Here is a 25,901-nt window from a genome sequence, read left to right as displayed (position 1 = left end):
ACGTTTCGGTCCGTCTCGTTGTCGTGAAGGGTCGTCGTCCCTTCACTTTCTAGTGCGTGGTTTGGTCAGCATATTTCAGCCACGTTATTGCGACTCCTCGTCTGCATTACCTCCTCCTTAACCGGGCCACACAGGACCTCGGGTTCCTTTCCGGGGGTGGAGATATAATATGAGAAAGGGGTGGATGCTGAGTCAAATGAGACTCACGTTCCTGAAAAAAGACTCTCACAGACGCTTGAGAGATACGACACAGCTTCACTTCTCACCAGCAACAGTGCAACACTGGACGTGTCCAGTTCCTTCAACAGTCATACAGTGACATGCTGCTGCTGCTGCTGCTGCTGTTGCTGCTGCTGTTACTGCTGCTGCTGCTGCTACTACTACTGCTGCTGCTGCTGCTGCTGCTGCTGCTACTGCTGCTGCTGCTACTGCTGCTGTTGCTGTTGCTGTTGCTGCTGCTGCTGCTGTTGCTGCTGCTGTTGCTGTTGCTGCTGCTGCTGCTGTTGCTGCTGCTGTTGCTGCTGCTGTTGCTGCTGCTGCTGCTGTTGCTGCTGCTGCTGCTGCTGCTGCTGTTGCTGCTGCTGCTGCTGCTACTATTGCTGCTACTGCTGTTGCTGCTGCTGCTGCTGTTGCTGCTGCTGCTGTTGCTGCTGCAGTTGCTGCTACTGTTGCTGCTGCTGGCCGCCAGTTGCGTCCTTCAGGTATGTTTTTTCTCCCCCCCAAATGCCAAAAAATCGTATCAATTCCAACCGCAGACAGAGGTGGGGGGGAGAGGAACAACAGTTTATCACTTGACAAACAACTGGATTGTTGGCAAATTCTCATTTGACATGACAAACACATTTGTTACTTGTTTACACTGATTCAGTTACACAGATTCACTGAGCAACACTGTTTCAAGTTTTCATCCCTAAGCATAGCATCAACCCTGGATCCGTCTTTACCACATAATTAAACCTTTAACTTGACTTATTCATCATACATGATGAATGAGCTTTCCACTCCATTCATGCTAATTGGGATTAATTTCCCTTCCTACAGACTCCTCGCTCGCTACAACTTTTATATATATATTAACTCAGAAGTTAAGTGTCTCGAAGGAAATTACAATGGTGCTGTTTCCCGCCTTGTAACAAAAGAACTTTGAACTTATTAGCATTTCCTCCGGGCAAATTTTTTTCTCCTGCGCTTATCATTAAAAATTCTGGTAATTTTGCAGAGTTTCTCCTTTGATTCTGCCAACAAAAGAGAATCATTTGCATGTAACAACTGAGGAAACTTACATTACCATCCATTATGCTCGACACTTGCACCATCTGGCTCTTATACCAGCTGGCTCTTATACCAGCTGGCTCTTATACCAGCTGGTTCTTATATCAGCTGGCTCTTACAGCAGCTGGCTCTTATACCAGCTGGCTCTTATTCCAGCTGGCTCTTATACCAGCTGGCTCTTACAACAGCTGGCTCTTACTCCAGCTGGCTCTTATACCAGCTGGCTCTTATACCAGCTGGCTCTTATACCAGCTGGCTCTTATACCAGCTGGCTCTTATACCAGCTGGCTCTTATAGCAGCTGGCTCTTATCCCAGCTGGCTCTTACATCAGCTGGCGTGTGTGTCGAGGCCCTTACACTCCGCCAGGAGGCCCTCATACTCCGCTAGGAGGCCCTTATACTCCGCCAGGAGGCCCTCATACTCCACCAGGAGGCCCTCACACTTCACCAGGAGGCCCTCACACTCCACCAGGAGGCCCTCATACTCCACCAGGAGGCCCTCACACTCCACCAGGAGGCCCTCACACTCCACCAGGAGGCCAGGTCGACTTCCAATGAGCCATGTGCGAATGGTCCGATATACAACACATACTTTAGCCTTGATATATATGGATTTATTTGTTATATTTCTTATTCAATTGTTTGTTGGGTGATTGAGGTAGCTGCCAGCTGTCGACTGTGATGCTCCAGTGAACCTAACTGTATTGGCTCCATGCAGTCAACGGAATACAGCACAATACAGTCAGTACAGCACAATGCAGTATGTATAGTGTCCGGGCTGTTATGTGTACTACCTTTTTACCTTATCATATGTATCATCCTATGATATCACCTGTGTCATTCTCTGTATCAGGCACTGTATCATTATCTGTACCACGTGCTTTACCAATATCTGTACCATAAGCTTTATCATCTGCTGTACCATTGATTGTACCATCTGTGGTACCATTATCTATTTCGTTGTGTGTAACACGTGTGATATTTTCTGCACCAATCATGTTCGCTGTTACAACTGTACCACGCTGTGTACCATAAGATGTAACACTTCTTGTACCATGGCCTGTAACACTCAGTACCGTCAGCCATGGTACGGGGAATGGTACCTACCCCTGCACGAAGCAGGGTAGGTCACGCTCTACCCTGCCCCCCCCCCCCCCTGCCATTTAGTCGGGATTTTGACAGCATACATAATTCCCACTCTCCTCTGGCATGCCCCCATTGCACGCACGCAACATGCAAACCAATGAAAGCTTTAACTTGGCCGGCTTAAAGCTTGCAAGACACGCCACACCCACCCTCTGGCGAGAGCTGGTACAGACTCCAACACTTGAAAACATTTGTTTGATGGGATTTAAAACCTTAGCAGCGTGACGAACACCATTCAGAAGCTTGTATGACAGATGACGTCGTGGGCGGTGGCAGCTGCAACCATTCTCTCCGCTTTTAGCTTACACACACACACACACACACACACACACACAGGTGTGTTGAGGGGCCTCGTAGCCTGGTGGATAGCGCGCAGGCCTCGTAATTCTGTGGCGCGGGTTCGATTCCCGCACGAGGCAGAAACAAATGGGCAAAGTTTCTTTCACCCTGAATGCCCCTGTTACCTAGCAGTAAATAGGTACCTGAGAGTTAGTCAGCTGTCACGGGCTGCTTCCTGGGGGGGGGGGAGTGTGTGGTGTGAAAAAAAAAGTAGTTAGTGTAGTTAGTAAACAGTTGATTGAAAGTTAAGAGGCGGGCCGAAAGAGCAAAGCTCAACCCCCGCAAACACAACTAGGTGTACTAGGTGAATACAGGTGGAAACTGAGTGCCCAAATGAGCCATAGAGACGTTAGAAAGAATTTTTTCAGTGTCAGAGTAGTAGACAAATGGAATGCATTAGGCAGTGATGTGGTGGAGGCTGACTCCATACACAGTTTCAAGTGTAGATATGATAGAGCCCAATAGGCTCAGGAACTTGTACACCTGTTGATTGACGGTTGAGAGGCGGGACCAAAGAGCCAGAGCTCAACCCCCGCAAGCACAATTAGGTAAGTGCACACACACACACACACACACACACACACACACACACACACACACACACACACACACTTTTTACTTCCTTCAGTGTGAGTGACTGCAGTCAGATCTTGACATGTATAAATGCAGTTTTCACTGGTTTATATACACGACTCCCAGAGGCGACTCCTCCAGGCGGTCGTATTCTTCATATTTATTCACACTATTCGTGTTTTTTTTAACTTTTAAAAAAAAAGTGATTTTAAGACTTTTCGCAGCGAGCTTAACTCACAATCGAGAGGAATTAAGATCTCCAAAACTTAGAGATGGATTATGTTCATACTTAGTCTTCACTCTTCTTTAGTGTTTACCTAAGTCTAGTTAGATCATTTAGACTTGTTTTATTAGACTAAGCGTCTGAGGCTATTGGTGGAAAAAATAAGGTTGGTTTGAAAGGCGGGGTCCAAGAGCTAATAGCTCGGTTCTGGAGACACAAATAGTAAATACACACTCGTACACATACACACTCTCACACACCTGTGAGGCCTGTGGGTGAGTGGACAGCGCTTGGGACTCGTAATCCTAGGGTCCGGGTTCGATTGCCATCGATGACGGAAAACAAATGAGCAGAGTTTTTTTCACCCTGATGGATCTGTTACCTAGCAGTAAATAGGTACCTGGGAGTTAGACAGCTGCTACGGGCTGCTTCCTGTGTGTGTGTGTGTGTGTGTGTGTGTGTGTGTGTGTGTGTGTGTGTGTGTGTGTGTGTGTGTGTGTGTGTGTGTGTGTGTGTGTGTGTGTTGTGTGAAAAAATAGTAGTTAGTAACAGTTGATTGATTGACAGTTGAGAGGCGGGCCGAAAGTGCAGAGCTCAACCCCCTGCAAGCATAACTAAATGAATACACACACACGCACTCAAACAAGCACGCCAGCACACACACACACACACACACACACACACACACACACACACACACACACACACACACACACAGTGTGACAACACAGGAGCCCCACTAACAACATCAGCCGTAAGCCTTGTCTCACAGCAGCTCTGCCTCCACCGGATTAATGCGTCTTCGTACACACTCAAGACATGCTGAGAGAGGTGCTGAGACCCGAGCTGAGACACCTCAGCCTTCCCCTTCACTCTCCTATACTAACACTCTTACCAAGAAATTAATAACGACATAATGTCAAACTCAGTAGGAGCCATGCAGAGGATTCGAACTCACTCACTTGGTACTCCCAAGCACATGTGTCGTCGACCTCCACGGCACGACATGGTCGACACATTCAGTGTAGGGAGTAGTATCAAGTGAACGGGTTCGAATCCTTCTCATGGCTCCTCCTACAGACTTTCTCATTGATACATCACGTTAATTAATGTGATTTCGTTGTGCAAAGATATAGTGCTGCATGGGTAACAGCTTCTCCCCCGTATCAATCTACCCTGGTGAGGCCACTCCAGACCGACAACCAGAGCGCAACTCCATAGTCTCCTGAGACTGATGGATGACTACTACCACTACTACCACTACTACCACTACTACCACTACTACCACTACTACCACTACTACTACACTAAGTCGTTGTTATGGAGAAAATAGGATAGAATTGCAGGATTATGTTGGTTTTACTTCTTTTGATAATGGTCTTATGAACACTGAACAGTTGTAAATAAAAGAGACATTGGCAGGTGTAAAAGTGAGACGTAAATATACAGACCAGAAAGGAAGGGTTGAACGTGAAAACAATTGAACGGAACGGGTCAAAACAGTCCCAGAACGTTAGTCTGCGTCGATGGGGCGTAAAGTTAAATAATGATCGCCGTTTGCCTGAACAACGGGGAAATTTCCGTTGGGGTGTGATAGTGTGTTGTAAATGTTCAGCAAATGTGCAGCTGTGTTACGCTGACCAGAGTAGAGGACTGAGCGGGTGGAAGATGAAGAGAGGAGGAAGCAATGAGAAGATGAAGAGAGGAGGAAGCAATGTGAAGATGAAGGGAGGAGGAAGCAATGTGAAGATGAAGGGAGGAGGAAGCAATGAGAAGATGAAGGGAGGAGGAAGCAATGTGAAGATGAAGAGAGGAGGAAGCAATGAAGCAGTGAGAGGAGGAGGACCACTACAAGAACAGCAAGACACACACAGACTCGCACTATGATCCATCTCAGCTGAACAACTGGAAGACATACGACCAAGGGCACGCAGAAATAAATCAACACTGAGAGTTAAGGAAGGAATAGAAAGAGAGAGAGAGAGAGAGAGAGAGAGAGAGAGAGAGAGAGAGAGAGAGAGAGAGAGAGAGAGAGAGAGAGAGAGAGAGAGAGAGAGAGAGAGAGAGAGAGAGAGGGAGAGAGAGAGAGAGAGAGAGAGAGAGAGAGAGAGAGAGAGAGAGAGAGAGAGAGAGAGAGAGAGAGAGAGAGAGAGAGAGAGAGAGAGAGAGAGAGAGAGAGAGCTTTGACCAGGTGTAGTGCCACAATCCGTTGACGGACGTACAGGTATATGAACCCTTCAGCTGAGATCAACACCACCGTGATGATGACCTTTAATACCAGTGCCTTAAGGCAGTTGTTAATGGCAGGGAGTGCCTCCCTCTGCCTCTGGTGAGGGGCTCGTTGTTAACACCTGCCTCTTAACACCTAACGCTGGTGTTACCAAGGAACGTAACAGCTTTCCTCTCAGCCCACCTCCCCCTTCAGCCATCTACCTGACCACATCCCCGGAAGTGCCACCCCCGTGTGAGACAGGTGTGACACAGGTGCCTCAGGCCGTGACTGAGCGCCAGGAGAGCCACACCCTGGATAACAACACAGACATAGGGGGGCCGCGAGATAGAATGTCGCTGGACGATGTTTCTTGACGGACATTACGGAAGAAATATTTTGGTGAGAAGCGTTTTGTTCGAAGGTTTTCAAAAAAACAAATATTGAGAAAATGGTTTGTGGGACAACTTAGGAGTGATGGAGTGATGCGCTCAATCATATCCAGCAAATATTTTGGACCTTTGCTACACTTTTCAGATGAGAGTTTGGGAAAGTTATATAAAAAACACAATGTGGATTTTGTTTTTTGTTTTTTCAGAATGTTATTCGCCATATATGGCATCTCTGACAGTATATGTAAAAAAAATATTAAACTTTTAATTAAACTGGTAGATTACATTGTTAACATTACAACGAATTATTTTATACCAGGTAGAATAAAAGGTAGAATTTTGGCATTAACAACCTGTTGGTAAAGTCAGACTGCTTAGTTTTGGGTCAAATTATAGAATATCTATATCGTTTTTTATTAATATTTCACATACGATAATTTATTATAATGAATACAATCAGTAAAAATAATAATACAAAAACTGTTAATACAGAAAAAATGCAATAGGCTACAGCTGCTCTTCGTAACATCATCAACCCGAGAATGTCGCCATTTTCACCCAACTTCCCACGTCTTCCATTCTACCTCACCCTTCCTCCCTCTCACCTATGACCTTCTTCCCCTTTCCTCTTACCTCCTCCCTCTACCTCCGTTATCTCTCTCTCTCTCTCTCTCTCTCTCTCTCTCTCTCTCTCTCTCTCTCTCTCTCTCTCATCTCCACATCCACTCAATTCCCTCCCTCCCCCAGGCTATATCAAGTCCTGTAATGTAACCGGAAATTTTGAGAACGGTTAGGACAAGGAAGGTGGGTTCTTTGGAACCTTAAATCGTGGTAAACCTTGATAAACAAGGGAGAACCTTATCTGGGATACCGGGAAGTATCTTCATAGAGCAAGTTCTATGTGTCTCATTACCAAAGAAGTTTAAACAGGTTGTCTAACGTGCTTCGAAACGTCTCTGACTACGACAAATCTAGACAAACTCTTACGTTCCCTCCTATAAGCGTTGTTCAATGTATCCGGAGGAGCCGTAGGCTTCAGCGGGAAGTGTGCCCTCACAAGAGGTATCACCCGAGGAAGTTCCTTTTCTCCTAGCCAAAATCGGTGGGGTTTGACCCATCCAAGCCAACATGAGTGGATGAAAACCCTCCATGTCCCTTGAAAGTAGTATTCGTGCAATCCCACAGGTTGTTGAGTTTTTCTTTATCTGAATTGCTTCATGTTGTTGGTATATATCATGTTTATGTATCATGTTTATGTTCTCATAAAGGAACAAGAAAAAATATGTTTGAGAATATGGTACAAAGTGCTGAAATATTGCAGACTATGGTACAGGTGGGGGAGCTGTTCAAGACTATGGTACAGGTGGGGGAACTGTTCAAGACTATGGTACAGGTGGGAACTGTTCAAGACTATGGTACAAGGCTGGAAAAATGTTTGGAGGCTATTGTACAAGGTAGGGAAATGATGAGGACTATGGTACAATGGGGAGAAATGTTAGAAGATCCGCCTCCCTTCTTGTGTATTCACACCATCTCCCCTCCTCACTGCGGCCTGGGACTGACCTCCATGTTATTGCACTTTCAGTAAAACAAGTCAGAATAAATGTTTCGAGGCGACTTCGTATGTAATCACTTCGCCTGCCCTTCGTCACGCTCCCCTGGGGACAGAGGTTCATGGTTCGTATCGTACGCTATGAGTTGGTCTACATACATCACCTTAAACTGCTGAGTTGTCGTTACGTCTCCTGGTCGTCTTCCAGTGTTCAATGTGTGTGTTGCCATGTCACAGAGGCTCTTATACCTTACTGAACAAAAGAGGAACTAAGTGTTCCTTCAGCAATGGAAAAGCACAAATGCGTCTTGAGAGTTTGTGTTTTATCAAGTCGGTCAGTGCTTCAAAACTCTCATTTTGTTTTATCCCAGGTAAGTAGCGCGAGGAAAGTTTAAATCCCAGTCATAATTTCCTCCCCCGTCTCTCCCTGGATGCCCGTCTCTCGTCTCTCCCTGGATGCCTGTCTCTCGTCTCTCCCTGGATGCCTGTCTCTTGTCTCTCCCTGGACGCCTGTCTCTCGTCTCTCCCTGGATGCCTGTCTCCCATACCTCCCTCTCTGCTTGTCTATTTCCCCCTCTCTCCCTCCTTCCCAGTCTGTCTCGTCTCCCTCGGGGGTAGCTGGGTGCAGGCTGCCCAAGGAGCTGGGCGGGGGTGAGGTACCCTGGGCGCCAGGTGAGGTACCCTGGGCGCCAGGTGAGGTACCCTGGGCGCCAGGTGAGGTACCCTGGGCGCCAGGTGAGGAAACTCGGAGGCGCGGTGGAGGCTGTATACTCAACCTGTCCTCCTTCAAAGAACGTCGCTTTTCGCTCGTATGCGTTACCTAAGGCCAAAAATTACCGTAATAGAAAATGGAAGCGACTGGCGAAAGTGACGTACTGTCCCGTTTTCTGTTTTGGGTCCTCTGGTAGGTTAGGAGGGGACACTTTAGTACGACAGTTTCTTGGGAAATCTTACGAGGAGAGTCTGGTATACTGGTATACTGTCTGGCAGAAGTGTAAGTTTAGGCAAGGAAGAAATGAAAGTTTTCGCAAGGCAGAAGAACAAATTTGGGCCTGGCAGATGAGCTAGGTGAGAGTGTGGATCAGGAGGGTGTGAGTATGGACCAGGAGGCAGGTGTGTGTGGACCGGGAGGGTGTGAGTATGGACCAGGAGGCAGGTGTGTGTGGACTAGGCAAGTGTGAGTATGGACCAGGAGGCATGTGTGTGTGGACCAGGAGGGTGTGAGTATGGACCAGGAGGCAGGTGTGTGTGGACTAGGCAAGTGTGAGTATGGACCAGGAGGCATGTGTGTGTGGACCAGGAGGGTGTGATTATGGACCAGGAGGCATGTGTGTGTGGACCAAGAGGGTGTGAGTATGGACCAGGAGGCAGGTGTGTGTGGACCGGGAGGGTGTGAGTATGGACCAGGAGGCAGGTGTGTGTGGACCGGGAGGGTGTGAGTATGGACCAGGAGGCAGGTGTGTGTGGACTAGGCAAGTGTGAGTATGGACCAGGAGGCATGTGTGTGTGGACCAGGAGGGTGTGAGTATGGACCAGGAGGCATGTGTGTGTGGACCAGGAGGGTGTGAGTATGGACCAGGAGGCATGTGTGTGTGGACCAGGAGGGTGTGAGTATGGACCAGGAGGCATGTGTGTGTAGACCAGGAGGGTGTGAGTATGGACCAGGAGGCAGGTGTGTGTGGACCAGGAGGGTGTGAGTATGGACCAGGAGGCATGTGTGTGTGGACCAGGAGGGTGTGAGTATGGACCAGGAGGCATGTGTGTGTGGACCAGCAGGGTGTGAGTATGGACCGGGCAGGAATGAGGAGGCTGTCAAGCAACAGAGGAAGGTGTCCACCCCTGTGCTGGTCTCACAGGAAAACAACTTGGCTCTTCACCAACTTGTCCCATCATCAACTTATATATCTTCTCTCTTGTTATGGCCGCAATTCGGAGCAACTTATAATAAAGCAATTTACTCAGTAATGGAGCAAGTTATGAGAGAGCGCATTAACTAATAATGGAGCCTCATACTCAATTGTGACCACGATGCACTAAACATAACGATAGTTTGAGCAGTCTTCGTTATTATCTTAGCACTGACTAGTGTGTGAAAATCTCACTTACACACACACACACACACACACACACACACACACACACACACACACACACACACACACACACACACACACACACACACACACAGGTCTGGTGGCTAAGCGGACAGCGCGCAGTATTCGTAATTCTGTGACCCGGAATGCATAGTTCACAGTCATTACAACTGATCTAAGTAAACTACGCCGTATAATTCAAAGAGTTTACCTTGCCCAAATTACTTAAAATACCTATAACACGTGTACGTGTCGAAAGAAAACAAAATTGATAATATTTTCACTGCATCAGTGAACTGACGAAGTCTTTTGCTTCCAGCAGTGGCCAGCCGAGCCCACCGTGGCCGCCAGCATTGAATATCGCGCCATAAATACATTTTCCAATTACTGAAGCATAAAATAAATGACCTGCCCGTCAATGATGTATACGACAGAGGCTATCGGTAAGTATCTACAGAAAATGACAGACATTTGCCTAATCTACAAACGATTCAATTTGTCACAACGCCGACCAGTGGCGAATAAGCGAAGCGCTGCCGTTGAAATGAAGCGTTCAGCTTTATTGAACGCTGAAAGGTGGAGATGATTTAAATTGAGTTTATTTTTTTTTCCTAGGAATAACTGAGTTAAAATACGTGAGCTGAGTCCAAGTGGTCATTAATAAGAGGCAACAGGAAAGAGGGGGTCCTCGGGGCAAAGTGCCTTCTCCTGGCGCCACATACAGGGTAGTAGGAGGTTCTTGTCTGTCAACATACACAGCCGGGCTCAATATTTCCGGCTGCCCCGTATGTGCTGGTAGCCAGACCGTCTCCCGGCTTTCCCGTACCTGTATCCGGCCTGGAAGGTCCCGTCTGGCGGGACACATTCAGGTAATGAGGATGATTCTCGCCTGGACACACAATCAGGGTGCTCCAGTCTGATTACACATATAGGCGGCCAGAATTATCTCAACACATTCATAGGGGGAAAATATTGTACCCGTGATCACCTCTCCAGGAGAGTAATGAACCCATGTAGGCCTCACGACCAATTATGACTACTAACCTATTCGTTGGCCAAGTGGACACAATGCTGGGCTTCCATCTCGTTACTGTCAACTGCTACTGGAAAATACAAGCCTGGATATGCCTGAGAGTCTGTAGAGATGCACAAACCTGCAGACCTGGGCTGTTGACAGCATCCCAGTGTCCCCTGCAAGCCAGCTAGCGCCATTGAAAACCCTCCCAGCTCGCTGTCAGCCAAGGGCTGTTGAATGAGGTTGGTGCAGTGCATATTGTGTGCTGTTTACACAAGAGATACATTTGTTTACTACAGCGGCCTGAGAGGCAAGTTTGGAGCATTTGTGGAACACTGAGGGTATACATGTGTTGACACGTGTGGAACACTGAGGGTATTCATGTGTTGACACGTGTGGAACACTGAGGGTATACATGTGTTGACACGTGTGGAACACTGAGGGTATACATGTGTTGACACGTTTGGAACACTGAGGATTTACATGTGTTGACACGTGTGGAACACTGAGGGGTATACATGTGTTGACAAGTGTGGATATTTCATCTTGGTTAAGTCCGCAGGTTTACTTTAAGACAGAAAACAGCTTCTGTGGTTTACCTACAAGCATGGCACATGTACTCGACCGTAACTTGGGTGCTTACTGAAACAACAGCTCGGAGCCTGTGTGTTGACCGTGTCAGGAAATTCTCCTTGATCCCAGACAACAGGTTTGGAAGACTCGGGCTTCACTGCTGGACGACGTACTCTGAAGGAACAACAATTAAGTTTAGTGTGTGTGTGTGGTAATTATAAGTGATTCCAAATATTTATCTATTCCTCATTACTGATCGAGGAAATATGGCAAAGATATGAACTTTATTTTATGATTTTACGAACTAATCACATACGTAGTGCTTCTGGGGAGAATTAGTGTTGACTCGAACCTCAGAACATATATACGCTGCGGTGATATTCACTAAGAACGGCTAGAAGTTATTGGCGTCTTCGTAATGACATCTCGTAGTGACCAGCACCTTCGTAACTTTATATTAATTACATGAATTTTACGCTTTAATTTTTTAAAATTAGGCCGTTTAATTAATTTGCCTGTGTTATCATGTTGGTGAAATTCCCACATGGAGAGACACACAGACAAAATAATAGTATTCGTAGGTCTGCGCAACAGATAATTCCAAACTTAAGCAGTGATCCTAAACTCTACCAGAAACGATGCAAGTTAACCAATAACAATCTGACATTAATAACATCATGGCACCTTATCCACTAATGGCAGAAGTTCAGCAAGATGCCGCCAGTCGTCTTAATTTGCTCATTACCATCACTCTTGACGAGGCAACAACAGTATTGCTTCATACTCTGTGTGATGTGGTTCATAGAGCTTCATACTCTGTGTGATGTGGTTCATAGAGCTTCATACTCTGTGTGATGTGGTTCATAGAGCTTCATACTCTGTGTGATGTGGTTCATAGAGCTTCATACTCTGTGTGATGTGGTTCATAGAGCTTCATACTCTGTGTGATGTGGTTCATAGAGCTTCATACTCTGTGTGATGTGGTTCATAGAGCTTCATACTCTGTGTGATGTGGTTCATAGAGCTTCATACTCTGTGTGATGTGGTTCATAGAGCTTCATACTCTGTGATGTGGTTCATAGAGCTTCATATTCTGTGTGATGTGGTTCATAGAGCTTCATACTCTGTGTGATGTGGTTCATAGAGCTTCATACTCTGTGATGTGGTTCATAGAGCTTCATACTCTGTGATGTGATGTGGTTCATAGAGCTTCATACTCTGTGATATGGTTCATATTAATGACTGGGGAATCGTGTTACATAACATTATACATTAACTCAACAGTATAGGTGTGGTTCTCGCTGATTATGTGAGAAGGCAAACCAACATTGAGTGGTTGAGACCTGAGAACGAGGCCAGAAATCTCAACAGTCAGGGAATTTTTCTCGTTGATAGAGAGGTCAGAAAACACAACGGTCAAGTTGTGGTTCCCGTTGAGAAGGACGCCAGGGGCCAGATTCACGAAAGCACTTACGAACCTGTCCATCTTTTCTCAATCTTTGGCGGCTTTGTTTCCAATTATTTAACAGTTACTGAGTTCAGAAGCACCAGGAGGCTGTTTATAACAATAACATCAGTTGATTGGGAAGTTTTCATGCTTGTAAACTGTTTAATAAATGTAACCAAAGCCGTCAAAGATTGAGGAAAGATGTACACGTTCGTAAGTGCTTGCGTAAGTGCTTTCGTGAATCTGGCCCCAGGAAACCCAACAGTCTTGGAGCGGTTCTCGTCCAAATTGGGGTGACAGGAATCCAACAGTCAGGGTGTGGTTAACGCAGAGAATGTGGCCAAGCAACTGAGCAGCACGTGGGGTGTGGCGTTCATGCTGAAAATAAGGTGTGGCAGTATTAATCGCCTCCCCCAATGTCTTGTTTCAGGAGTATAATTCGGTATCACCTCTCTCCTTCCACAGGAGAGAGGTGATACCAGTAACTGGTATCCGGTAACTGTAACCAATAACACTGTAAACTGTAACTGGATACCAGTAACAGGAGAGAGGTAAATCCAGTAACTGTGTGCCGCTCTGGATTTAACACGACATCCTCTCGCTTAAAACATCAGTATATCTTACTTAAGAGTACCGTATACCTCACTTCACACAGCAGCATAATCCAGCAATATACCACATTTAACACCGCAATATAAGACATTTAACAGAAATATACTGACATAACCCAGCAACATACCTCACCTACCACCACAACAATTACACCTCAACTCAACGCTGCCACCTGACCAAAGTGAGGAGCGGGGTCACGCGGGCAAGGTCAGCGTTAGGAGCCTACAAGAGAGTCAGCAATTATCTCCTGGCTGACGACGGCGGCGCTGCTGAAGAGGTAATCGACCAGGGGGGCGTCAGGAGGGCACACAGCAGGCATAGCTCATGCCTACCTACCCCCCACCCCCCCACCCCCTCCCCTTGTTCTCCCAGACACGTAATGAGCTCGTTAGCACCAGGTAACGACACTGCTTGATGCACGGTCCTCATGAATATTTCACTAAATACAATCTGCCAGCATAAATCAACACGCACATCTTGCCTCCAAGAAACACAAGAGGTAATGCAATTGTAGTGCAGCTGTTGTATATCTCTTGGAGCATGGCAGACGCCAATTAGGTGAACCTCAAACACATGAAAAGTGCTCGGTTGTTGTTGTCACGTATGTTCAGCTGTTTATTTGTACTATTTTCATAATAGTAAAACAAAAAAAACAGTCTACCTTTCCTGGATGTACTAATAACAAAAACAGGAACCTCTCTAAGCACCAGCGTATATACCAAGCCAACAGATATAGGATTATGAGTAAACGGTAGGAGTGAGTGCCCCCTAAAGATATACAGCCAGTGTTCTCAACGCTTATCTTCGTCGAGTCCTTACCCAGTGCTCTGAATGGAGCCAACGTGAGGAGGAAGTTTGAAGGGCTAACACAAGTACTGGTGAACAATGTGCTATAGTAACCACGAGATCAACACCACTATAAGACGACACTTGGACCGGTGGTACAACCCTGAACCAAGAACACAAACCACAACACCTCACACTAAAATTATATTACAAATCAACTATGGAGAGGGAATATAAAAAAAAGGATAATGAAAGAAATATTCCGTAAAGGAGTATAAAACACAACCCCTAACCAAATCATAGACAGCATCATATACTATTAAACAAAGTGAAGCTTCACTCACTCTCTTCTTTCACTCTCTTCTTGCTCTGATGAAGGCGATTTGAGCCGAAAACGCGGTTTTGTGATCGTTGTTGTATAAACACTGTATAAACATCAGAGGTCCACGGTTGCTCAACATCCTCCCAGCGAGTATAAGAAATATTGCCGGAACAACCGTGGACATCTTCAAGATAAAATTAGATAGTTTTGTTCAAGAAGTGCCGGACCAACCGGGCGGTGGTGGATATGTGGGCCTGCGGGCCGCTCCAAGCAACAGCCTGTTGGACCAAGCTTACACAAGTAAAGCTTGCGAGAGTAGAAGAACTCCCAGAACCCCTTCAAGCGGGTATCAGTCGGCTAGTTACCAAGAGCTAAACTTTAAGGAGATTAACTAACTATATCAAGGTGTTTGCATTGTTAGTCGTTATGGTCTAGATTAATTGTCTAGATTCTGGATTGGTCTAGATTTCATTGCACGTGTAATTGCAATGTAAATCGAAAGAATTTTAATATCCAATTTCACTGGCATTGTGGCATGTACGTGTACATTCATGTACGTACATATATGAATGTACGGATGCATGTATGTATGAACCTGTGTTTTTAAATAAAATTAATATTTTCTCTTTGGCTTCGACCCTTGTTGTAATATGGCAACAAGGATTTGCTCATTCATAATGCTTACCTGGAAATATCTGAGAAAGCATAGACAGCATCACGAGAAGGGGGAGAACAGACGTGTTATTTTTGTAAACATTCAGATAGAGGCGCAAAACTAACAAGTGAAGTTATTTTTTCTTTGTTTTGCAAGTGGTATGAAGAGCCGTGAGAGGAGGGAGTAAGGCTGGCCAATATCCGCGGCCAGATACGTGGCTGCCGCTCCCACCCAACCACTTACATGATTTGATATCAAGTGGGAAAAGTCCGAGGGGCCGGGAGCTCCTCCTCCTCCTCCAACAGGGAGTGGGGCAGAGATGTTTACCTAAGGGAAGCCATTTCAAAAGTCGCTACTCCTTGCTCTTTTCCTCTCTGGAGCGAGGGAGGCGGGGCGCTCGCGGTCTGGAAAAACCACAATCCAATTTCTCGTTCTGTGTGTGTGTGGAGCGTTGCCGACGGCTGTGGGCAGCGAGGGTCCTTTATCAGGCGGCCGAGGTGGCGGTCCCTGGACCTGGAACCTCGGCCCCGGCTCCACCACACACCACAACCACCGACACTGCACAGGATAAGGTGACATAATCTTGTTACACACACACACATGGATGTACATTCGTGTACTCACCTAGATAGCTCTTTGGATCCGCCTCTCAACCGTCAATCTACTGGTGTACAGATTCCTGAGCTTCTCGAGCTCTATCATATCTACATTTGAAATAAGAGTATGGAGTCAGCCTCCACCACATCACTTCCTAGTGCATTTCATTTACTAACTACTTCTGACACTGAAAAAGTTCTTTCTAATGTCTCTGTGGCTCATTTGGGTACTCAGCTTCTACCTGTGTCCCCTTGTTCGTGTACCACCCGATATATATTAAATAATAATATTAAATAATATTTAAATAAAATTAAATAATCCATCCTTGTCTTCCCTGTCAATTCCCCTGCGAATTTTGTGTGTGTGTGTGTGTGTGTGTGTGTGTGTGTGTGTGTGTGTGCGTGCGTGCGCGCGTGTGTGTGTGTGTGTGTGTGTGTGTGTGTGTGTGTGTGTGTGTGTGTGTGTGTGTGTGTGTGTGTGTGTGTGTGTGCGTGTGTGTGTGTGTACGACTTCTACCGTAAGAATCGCCACTGCTACTGATCTAGTGCCAATCCAAGCTTCACAAATAACCCGCACGCACTCTGGTGTAGGTCACGGACTTCTTCACCAAATGCTTCCTTCAAATATACCAGGAATATTACCCTAACGTGATACATCTGTGGGATGTATCATTGGAGCAGGACGGGGGATCGAACCAGCGTCCTGGGTGACCCCAGACGCACTCCAGGTAATGCGTCTGGGATCCGGTCGACTCCACTAGGAGTCTGGAGGCACCATGGAGCTAACAGTTCGTGCACCTGGGGTTACCCAGGTTCGAGCCCCGTCTTGCTGCAGTGTTTTTTCTGATAGATATGTGAGGTCACTGTGATGTCCTTGTGTATGTGAGTGAGCAGTGCGGCTTCACCGTTACAGGCAACACTGTGATTCTAACGCAGCTGATCTCTTAGAGATGTTCTGTATTGACCGGGAGTGACAGGCAATGTTGAAGAACGACTGAGGGTTGTTGAGTCAGTTGACCAGACCACACACTAGAAGGTGAAGGGACGACGACGTTTCGGTCCGTCCTGGACCATTCTCAAGTCGATGAGAATTGTTAAGTCAGTACGACTTCCTTCCATACTAGCCATGTATACTAGCCATAGATATCTATACTAGCCATATTCTATAGAATGAAGTCCTTGGCGAATCACACTTATCCCTACCGAGAAAACAAGACCGCGGGGCCCCCTGACTGACTTAGTTAGCATCGCTCGTGCTTACTAAAGACCTGGGACCAGATTCACGAAGCAGTTACGTAAGTACTTACGAACGTGAACATCTTTCCACAATCTTTAATGGCTTTGGTTACATTTATTAAACAGTTTACAAGCATGAAAACTTGCCAATCAAATGTTGTTATTGTTATAAACAGCCTCCTGGTGCTTCGGAGCTCATCAACTGTTTAATAAGTGTAAACAAAGCCGCCAAAGATTGGAAAAAGATGTATAGGTTCGTAAGTGTTTGCGTAACTGCTTCGTGAATTTGGCCCCTGAGCGGTCGCTGCGGTTACGTTTTAGGGCGGGACGGGGGAGAAAGTTGAGGTTAACCGTCGACTTATATTTCCTGTTGTCGGGGAGGCTGTACTTAGGCTCATGTAAGTTCTGCTAGGCCTACTACTGACCTTCCTCTAGGATCCAACCCACAAAAACTGCCCCCAACCCCCGCGTACCTACCTTCTCTGCTGGGTGAACCAAGGCATCAGGTGAATGGATACATGCCCAACCGTTTCTGTCCTGGCCCCGGATTGAACCGAGTGCAATTGTTGTAAAGGACCTTAGTGTGCCCACGGCTCCCTGCTTACAGCTCCGGTTCTCTATCATTAATGTTATTATTCTTTGCCTCTGATCAATACTTTCTTGTGAACCAAAACAGTGTTCTTATTTTAACTCAGTTGTGAGGAGGAGTTTGATATAATTATCACCCTAATCGGACCTCGATCCCTAAACATTATCCCTAAACATAGCGATACGTATGCAGGCGATGAGTCACAATAACGTGGCTGAAGTATGTTGACCAGACCACACACTAGAAATTGAAGGGACGACGACGTTTCGGTCCGTCCTGGACCATTCAAGACAATCGACTTGAGAATGGTCCAGGACGGACCGAAACGTCGTCGTCCCTTCAATTTCTAGTGTGTGGTCTGGTCAACATAGCGATACGTATAATTTACATACATCATCCTCCTTTGTATGGGGGGGGGGGGGGGAAATGCTGAAGGTAACCTTATAACCTTCTCACAATATTCAATCATTTACGTTTATATTCTGACATTATGTAACAGGTTATTAATTCCAACCGAAACATAAGTGCGATATAATTTAATTCAATTGTCAGCCCAACTAGACAGCCAGCTTGTCTGCCGGCGTCACGTAACGGGAGGTATTTCATGAGAGTTTCTCTGCTTAAATGTCATAACAGTGTGGTGTTCTCCTGCATGGTTTCAGATACAGGTTGTCTGCTGTTTACCTTGATGTTACTATTTGTCTGCCTATTACCTTGATAGAATTGCTGCGTCAGACAGTGTTAGGGTTGGTTCATTTCACAAGAACTTCACCTCATAAGCTCCACTTTTATTGCTTCACTTCGAAATGACTTCACTTTGGACTGACTTCACTTCAGAAACACCTGTGGCTTCACAGGTCCTTGTGAAGGACTTCACAAGGACTTCTCACGGACTTCATTTCATTTCAGAAGGATTTCAATTCAGGAAGATTACATTTCAGAAATATTTTACTCCAGAAGGACTTCATGAATGAAGAACATCATTTCAGAAGGGTTTCACTTCAGTAGGACTTCACTTCAGTAGGACTTCACTTCAGCAGGACTTCACTTCAGTAGGACTTCACTTCAGCAGGACTTCACTTCAGCAGGACTTCACTTCAGTAGGACTTCACTTCAGCTGGATGTCACATCAGAAATTACTTTTACATCAACAGAGCTGGTCTGAAGATTACAAGGGAGCGCACTATTATATAATTCCCTTCACTCCCAGTAATTTATGAACCAATTAAGTAAATTGTTAAGAAGCGACACATTAAAATGTATTTTATGAACCACATTCCTATTTTGGGGAGCAAAATATCCAATAACGAGAGGAAGATATTAGAGCTTGGACGACCATGACGTAGAGAGCCTTCGCCACACTGCAATGTTACGAGCAAGAAAACTGGTCAAAATGATTGCAAGGTTTGGTATTGTATCGGATATACAACGGTTATGGTCTTTAATTTTTCCCTATAACGGGGACTGTTAGATGTCACGAGCGGAGGGAGAGGAGGCAAGAGAGATAGAGAGAGAGAGAGAGAGAGAGAGAGAGAGAGAGAGAGAGAGAGAGAGAGAGAGAGAGAGAGAGAGAGAGAGAGAGAGAGAGAGAGAGAGAGGGTATTCTTTGTACCCTTAGCCTCTCGTCTCATTACAAGGTACGTGAAGGGATAATAGCAGAGGCCTTAGGAAAGGGATTGTGTTTTCCATATCTGATCGCTGGAGAAAGAGAGGGAGAGGAAAGTTCTTGATGTTAATCCGATTTAGAGGACAAGGTAAGATGGCTATGGACAAGGGGTCCAGGGATGTGAAGGCTGGAGTGGAACTGGGGCCATGAAGAGCTAGCTGACCCCTTATCTGATGACTGCCGGACGGGGGAAAAAATGGGCCAGTGGAACCTTTTCAATAGAGGTATAGAGAGGAACGCGGTGGTATGTGTGGGGCGGTTCTCTCCCCTCCGGTAGCTGAAGAATGTGCAGTATGGGGGCCATGATTCCGGACTAGTGAACGCGGGGAGAGGGACAGTCAATCCTCTTCATCCTCTGACTTTCACAGCACGAGGGCATTGTCCCCCATCCCACCGCTTCTGTGTTTGGGTTTTGTTGTCCTGGTGGGGCTTGCCCGGGTGGGCTTCCCTTGCTGTATTTAGGAGGAATATTATATATCCTTCAGACTGATGGTCGAGAATTTACTTTCCTCTCAGGATGCACCCCATATCAGGTATTATGCACCCCCATACCCATCCCGTGGGCGGTAGTGGAAAGGGTTACAGAGGCCATTACGTACCTCTGTAACCCTTTCCACTACTGCCCAAGGGATGGGTATGGGGTGCATAATAAATGAACTAAACTAAGAAAAAAAACTCTCAGGATGTCGGTCGTTTCTTTGTCATCTTTTCCCCAACAATAGGAATCTGTTCACATATTTCTTAAAGCATTAAATTAAAGATTGAATTTAAGTATTATTCAATACAAATATTGAACAAATGGGACAACTTTCTTGCACCACCAGAAAATCTGTTATATAATTCTTGTTTATTTTGTTCACAACTTTTGTTATTATTCGTATTATTAATATTTTATGTATTATAAAATCACACTAACGTGATATCAATCAACGAGAAATCCCCTCGGGGCTTTGAGGTTATTGACATGTTAATGTGCTTGTCAGTGTATATCTGAAGTGTTAGGGCAGACTGTGTTAAACTGCTTGACCTGTACCAGACTGCTTGTGGGTCATACCTGGCACTTGAACTAGCGTCATTCAGGAGGGGCCACTAGACTTCATGTATTTTCAGTAGAAATCCAGTTGTATGACTTTTCTCTTGTCAGTGGTGGTACAGTGATGGTACAGTGGTGGTACAGTGGTGGTACAGTGGTGGTACAGTGGTGGTACAGTGGTGGGACAGTGGTGATACAGTGGTGGTACAGTGGTGGTACAGTGGTGGTACAGTGGTGGTACAGTGGTGATACAGTGGTGGTACAGTGGTGATACAGTAGTGGTACAGTGGTGGTACAGTAGTGATACAGTGGTGGTACAGTGGTGGTACAGTGGTGATACAGTGGTGGTACAGTGGTGGTACAGTGGTGGTACAGTGGTGATACAGTGGTGATACAGTGGTGGTACAGTGGTGATACAGTAGTGGTACAGTGGTGGTACAGTAGTGATACAGTGGTGGTACAGTGGTGGTACAGTGGTGGTACAGTGGTGGGACAGTGGTGGTACAGTGGTGGTACAGTGGTGGTACAGTGGTGATACAGTGGTGGTACAGTGTTGATACAGTGGTGGTACAGTGGTGGTACAGTAGTGATACAGTGGTGGTACAGTGGTGGTACAGTGGTGATACAGTGGTGGTACAGTGGTGGTACAGTAGTGATACAGTGGTGGTACAGTGGTGGTACAGTGGTGGTACAGTGGTGGGACAGTGGTGGTACAGTGGTGGTACAGTGGTGGTACAGTTGTGGTACAGTGGTGGTACAGTAGTGATACAGTGGTGGTACAGTGGTGGTACAGTGGTGATACAGTGGTGGTGCAGTGGTCGTACAGTGGTGGGACAGTGGTGGTACAGTGGTGGTACAGTGGTGATACAGTGGTGGTACAGTGGTGGTACAGTGGTGGTACAGTGGTGGGACAGTGGTGATACAGTAGTGGTACAGTGGTGGTACAGTAGTGATACAGTGGTGGTACAGTGGTGGTACAGTGGTGGTACAGTGGTGGTACAGCGGTAGAATATGCGGTTGGCAGGACCTTGGTGGAGGGTTCAGAGGGTCGCCTCAGAGCCCTACTCACGATCTTCTCATTACCGTTAATGTTTCTGCTAAGAATACTGTTACCGTTGTCCCTTGGCAGTACCATTACAGTAACCATACTGTTATTGTTCCAATTACAGTAACAGTGCAATTTTACGCAATACTTTGTATGTTCATAAAATACCCATATGTGTATTCACCTAGTTGTACTTGAGGGGGTTGAGCTCTGGCTCTTTCGGTCCGCCTCTCAACTGTCAATCAATCACTTTTTTTTCCACGCACACAACCCCCCCTTCTCCCCCCCCCCCCCAGGAAGCATCCCATAACAGCTGTCTAAGTTCCAGGTACCTATTTACTGCTAGGTAACAGGTGCATCAGGGAGAAAGAAACTCTGCCCATTTGTTTCCATCATAGCCGGGGACCGATCCCCGGTTGCTAGAATTATGATTCCCGAGCGCTGTCCACTCAGCTACCAGGCCTCCCTGTGTGTTAAAACACATGTGTCACTTCCTAAAAGACTCATATATACATAAAACACGTGAGCATGTAAATTCAAATACAACATATGTTTCAAAAACTCAAATTTTTCTTAATGAAACACAATTTATACATTCATAAAACACTCATGCATTCAAATAAATACAAAATTTGCATTTATTGTATATTCTTGGGAGTTTAAAAGGAGATTGGTGTTGATTGTTGGAGGTACTCTGGTGTTGATTGTTGGAGGTACTCTGGTGTTGATTGTTGGAGGTACTCTGGTGTTGATTGTTGGAGGTACTCTGGTGTTGATTGTTGGAGGTACTCTGGTGTTGATTGTTGGAGGTACTCTGTTATTAACTGTTGGAGGTACTCTGGTATTGACTGTTGGAGGACTGCTGGAAAACATTTTCAAAAAATATATGTGAGCTCAAGTTTTTAACATGTTTTTAAACATATTTAAATCCCATTTAACAACGAAAGTGGAGAATTTATGAACTTCTTTGCCACTTGGAGCAACCATGATTGAAAAAGTTTGATTGGACATTTAATATAATATTTGCTTTGTCAGATTCTAGTGATTCTCACGTACAAACACAATGGAGAAATTTAGAATCAAAATTATTGCTGGCCCTCTTCAATCTGCCCCTTGTGTTCTACCAGAAATAACTCAGATTCAAAGCAGCTCAATACAGTCGTATGGATCAGGAATTATTATATTTTTAATGGAAATAATCATCAGGTTCTGGAACAAAATGCAGCAGATAGAGTTGCCAAAACTCCTCACCTATGTATTGCAACACTGGAAATATAGTTCCATTTAATCCCACAACTTCAATATTTCCTCACAATATCATCACATTAGTTTCAAATTCCTTAATTCATGGTTTTTAGTGCCCCCCAAAACACACGCTTCCGCTCCATTTCCGGCACATAGTAATGCTTTTTGTTGTGAGAATTTGAGAAACAAAAAAATAGTGTTGTGGTTCATTCATTTCAGTTTCCCGTCTCGCAGCAATACGTGTTACTTGCAGTCTAAACAAAGGTTCACAAAAAGTTACAGCAGCAAAAAAAAAAAAAAAAAGAAGTCCATTACACGCACGCTTGGCTGTTTGTGTATGTAAAGATTATGTAGTTATGAACATGGAAAGTCCCGGATTGGAGAAGTGCTTTTGTGTAATAAATTTTAAATATTTTTATTGTACTATATCTGTTAGTACAATAGTACTATATCATAGTACTATATCTTAGTACTATATATATTGCTACACCATGTCCAACCACCTGGATTGGACGGTAGAGCGACGGTCTCGCTTCATGCAGGTCAGCGTTCCATCCCGCGACCGTCCAAGTGGTTGGGCACCATTCCTTCCCTCCGTCCCATCCCAAATCCTTATCCTGACTCCTTCCCAGTGCTATATAGTCGTAAAGACTTGACGCTTTCCTCTTAATTATTATATTATTATTATTGCTACACCATGTGTTTACCACTCGATTAAGGAAGTATTTAGCTTTATTAGAGTGAAATACTTTACCTTTCTTTTTAAAGCCATTATTGCACAGTTTGTGCTCAATTAAAATATGTTTTTGCAGTTTTAATGTTGCGGTTATAAAGTCTTATAATGGCGTTAAACTCGTACTAAATCATCTCGTGTTCCTCTTCTTCTTTCGATAGTAGAAATTTAGTTCTTCTTGGTGGTGTAAGTTCTGATCACATTCAGCTTGTTCTGATAAGAACAATCTTGTGTCCATTATAGTGACAATCAGCTCGTTCAAATTTTCCGCGCAGATATCTCTAATCCTGTCTATGGAGGAGAGAAGAAAATGTATGTATGCTGGTTAGCACTGTAAATGTGTGGCCACTTCTGAGGTATGAAAATAATAATAATAAAAGATCCTACCCTCTAGATGTTCGTATAGATTTAGTGGTAAATCTTTTCTCTCACTTTCTAGATAATCTGATGTGCGTCTTATGCACGTAGTGAACAGCATGTTTTTTTTTAATTACTCCTTTATTCACGTTGGTGATATCTGACCAAAATTTGCACTAATCTTGCTTGTGTCAATAATGTTAATTAAACGTCCACCGGTGAAACAAATAATTCCCCGTAGCATGGAGAGAATAAATGCATTATTTACGTAGCCTTTCTCTTTGCGGGACTCGTGCATCTTTGCGGGACTCGTGCATCTTTGCGGGACTCGTGCATCTTTGCGGGACTCGTGCAATCTGTCTTAATATTTCTGCAATCTGCAACACTCGTTCCTGATTTGTTTCTTCTTGGGTCAGATTTGCGTAACCCACAGAAGTAGAAATGTAGCGCTCCAGATAGTTCATTTGGAAAGGCAAAGAATAAAATTGCTTACAAAATACAAAATAAACTCAGGACAGTTTACTTGGTAAATACAGTTACTCATTCTTACAGTTATTGATACAGTTGCTCATTGCGACGTTTCAGGCCTCACCATTTTAAGTAGACAAGTGTTATTGACAATGTCGAATTGGTTCTAGACTGAACTTCTTCTAGATTTCTTAAGTAATGCTTCTCACAGGTTGAAAAATTACCTCTCCGAAATTAGTTTTGTACTTGTAATGGGCTTGATGCATATCGCTAAAGGATGTTTGTCCCTTAAGTATATCTTATCATCCTCGGAGACAGAGGAAGAGGGAATATAAATGGGAAGGGAGTTATCAGGGGGGAAAGCGGCAAGTCATTACGACTATACAGCATCTGGAAGGGATCAGGATAAGGATTTGGGATGGGACGGGGGGGGGTGTAGGGCGGGGACGGGGGGAGGTGGAAGACGCATGATGGTGATATAAATTGATAGACGCAACAGAATATATATATATATTTATTACAGTTACGAAGATGGTTACAGTGGTTCACCTGTTGAGAAACTAAGTAATCTTGCTCTGCATCCTCATATGGTCGACCGTTACTATCTTCCAGGTGCTCTTTAATCAACGAAAACACCTTGGCCTGCACCATGGCCGCCTGCACCTTGGCCTGCACCATGGCCGCCTGCACCTTGGCCTGCACCATGGCCGCCTGCACCTTGGCCTGCACCATGGCCGCCTGCACCTTGGCCTGCACCATGGCCGCCTGCACCTTGGCCTGCACCATGGCCGCCTGCACCTTGGCCTGCACCATGGCCGCCTGCACCTTGGCCTGCATCTATATTTTGTGCAAGTCTCCCGTGGATTAACGTATATTAACAGCCTTCTCTCTAGTCAGGATCACACAGTCTGCCTCTCTCTGCTCGCTTTTCTCTCTCTTGTCATTGTGGCGAAGGATTTGAAGTTCAAACAAATATTCAACGATCAAGTATCTTGATCTGAGAATGCCTGCTTCCCAGGCATTCTCTTATTCCCTTTCTAATTATGTTTCCCATCTTTATAAACGTTATGACTGTCAAAGACATTGATTTATAGGTCAGGACCTCCAGTCTTGAAAAATGGCACTATCTTTGCTGTCTTCCGGCTGCCTGGTAGTTCTCCTGTCTCAAGTTGTACTTTTGTATTGGTATCAAAGGTAATATTCTGGAAATTTCTATAACCTATAATACTCGGATTCGTTCTCGACGCACAATCGAGAATTCCAGGTTCGAATTCCCGGCGGGACAGAAATGGTTGGGCACATTTTTTTTTTCACCTAGCAGTAAGTAGGTACTAAGGAGGTAGTCAGCTTGTTGTGAGGGTTGCATCCTGGGCGGGGTCAGTTATTCCACCTTGGGGGGGGGGACCTCGATATAAGCCTAACGAGAATGAATACACTCTGGCTTCCTGTCCCCCGACACAATGAATTATTAATATAACCTTTCCTGTCACTAGCTCTCCAATGTGCCTCAATGCTGACAAAAATTCATTGCATAATTAATTCCCTAGTTAAACAAAATACGATCATTATATGAATGTAAACTCCGAAGTGTATCTATTATAATATTTTTACAATTATAATTTACTAGTAATGGTAGAATTTGTAAATTGAATTTATACCCTCCCTTTGTGTGTCTAATAACCTGCCTACGGGTACTGTCTTGACCGCTTTTTACAGTCCCAACT

General features: G+C 45.2%; 1 protein-coding gene across 1 annotated transcript in view; it reads left to right on the top strand.

Moving 5' to 3' along the window:
- LOC123760618 (protein turtle homolog B) overlaps window positions 1-25,901 on the top strand; it is a 223,250-nt gene that overhangs the window by 156,167 nt on the left and 41,182 nt on the right. The window lies entirely within an intron of this gene.

The sequence above is a fragment of the Procambarus clarkii genome, chromosome 21, assembly GCF_040958095.1.
Source record: "Procambarus clarkii isolate CNS0578487 chromosome 21, FALCON_Pclarkii_2.0, whole genome shotgun sequence".
In the NCBI taxonomy this organism is placed as follows: Eukaryota; Metazoa; Arthropoda; class Malacostraca; order Decapoda; family Cambaridae; genus Procambarus; species Procambarus clarkii.
This window is presented reverse-complemented; position numbering and strand designations above follow the sequence as displayed.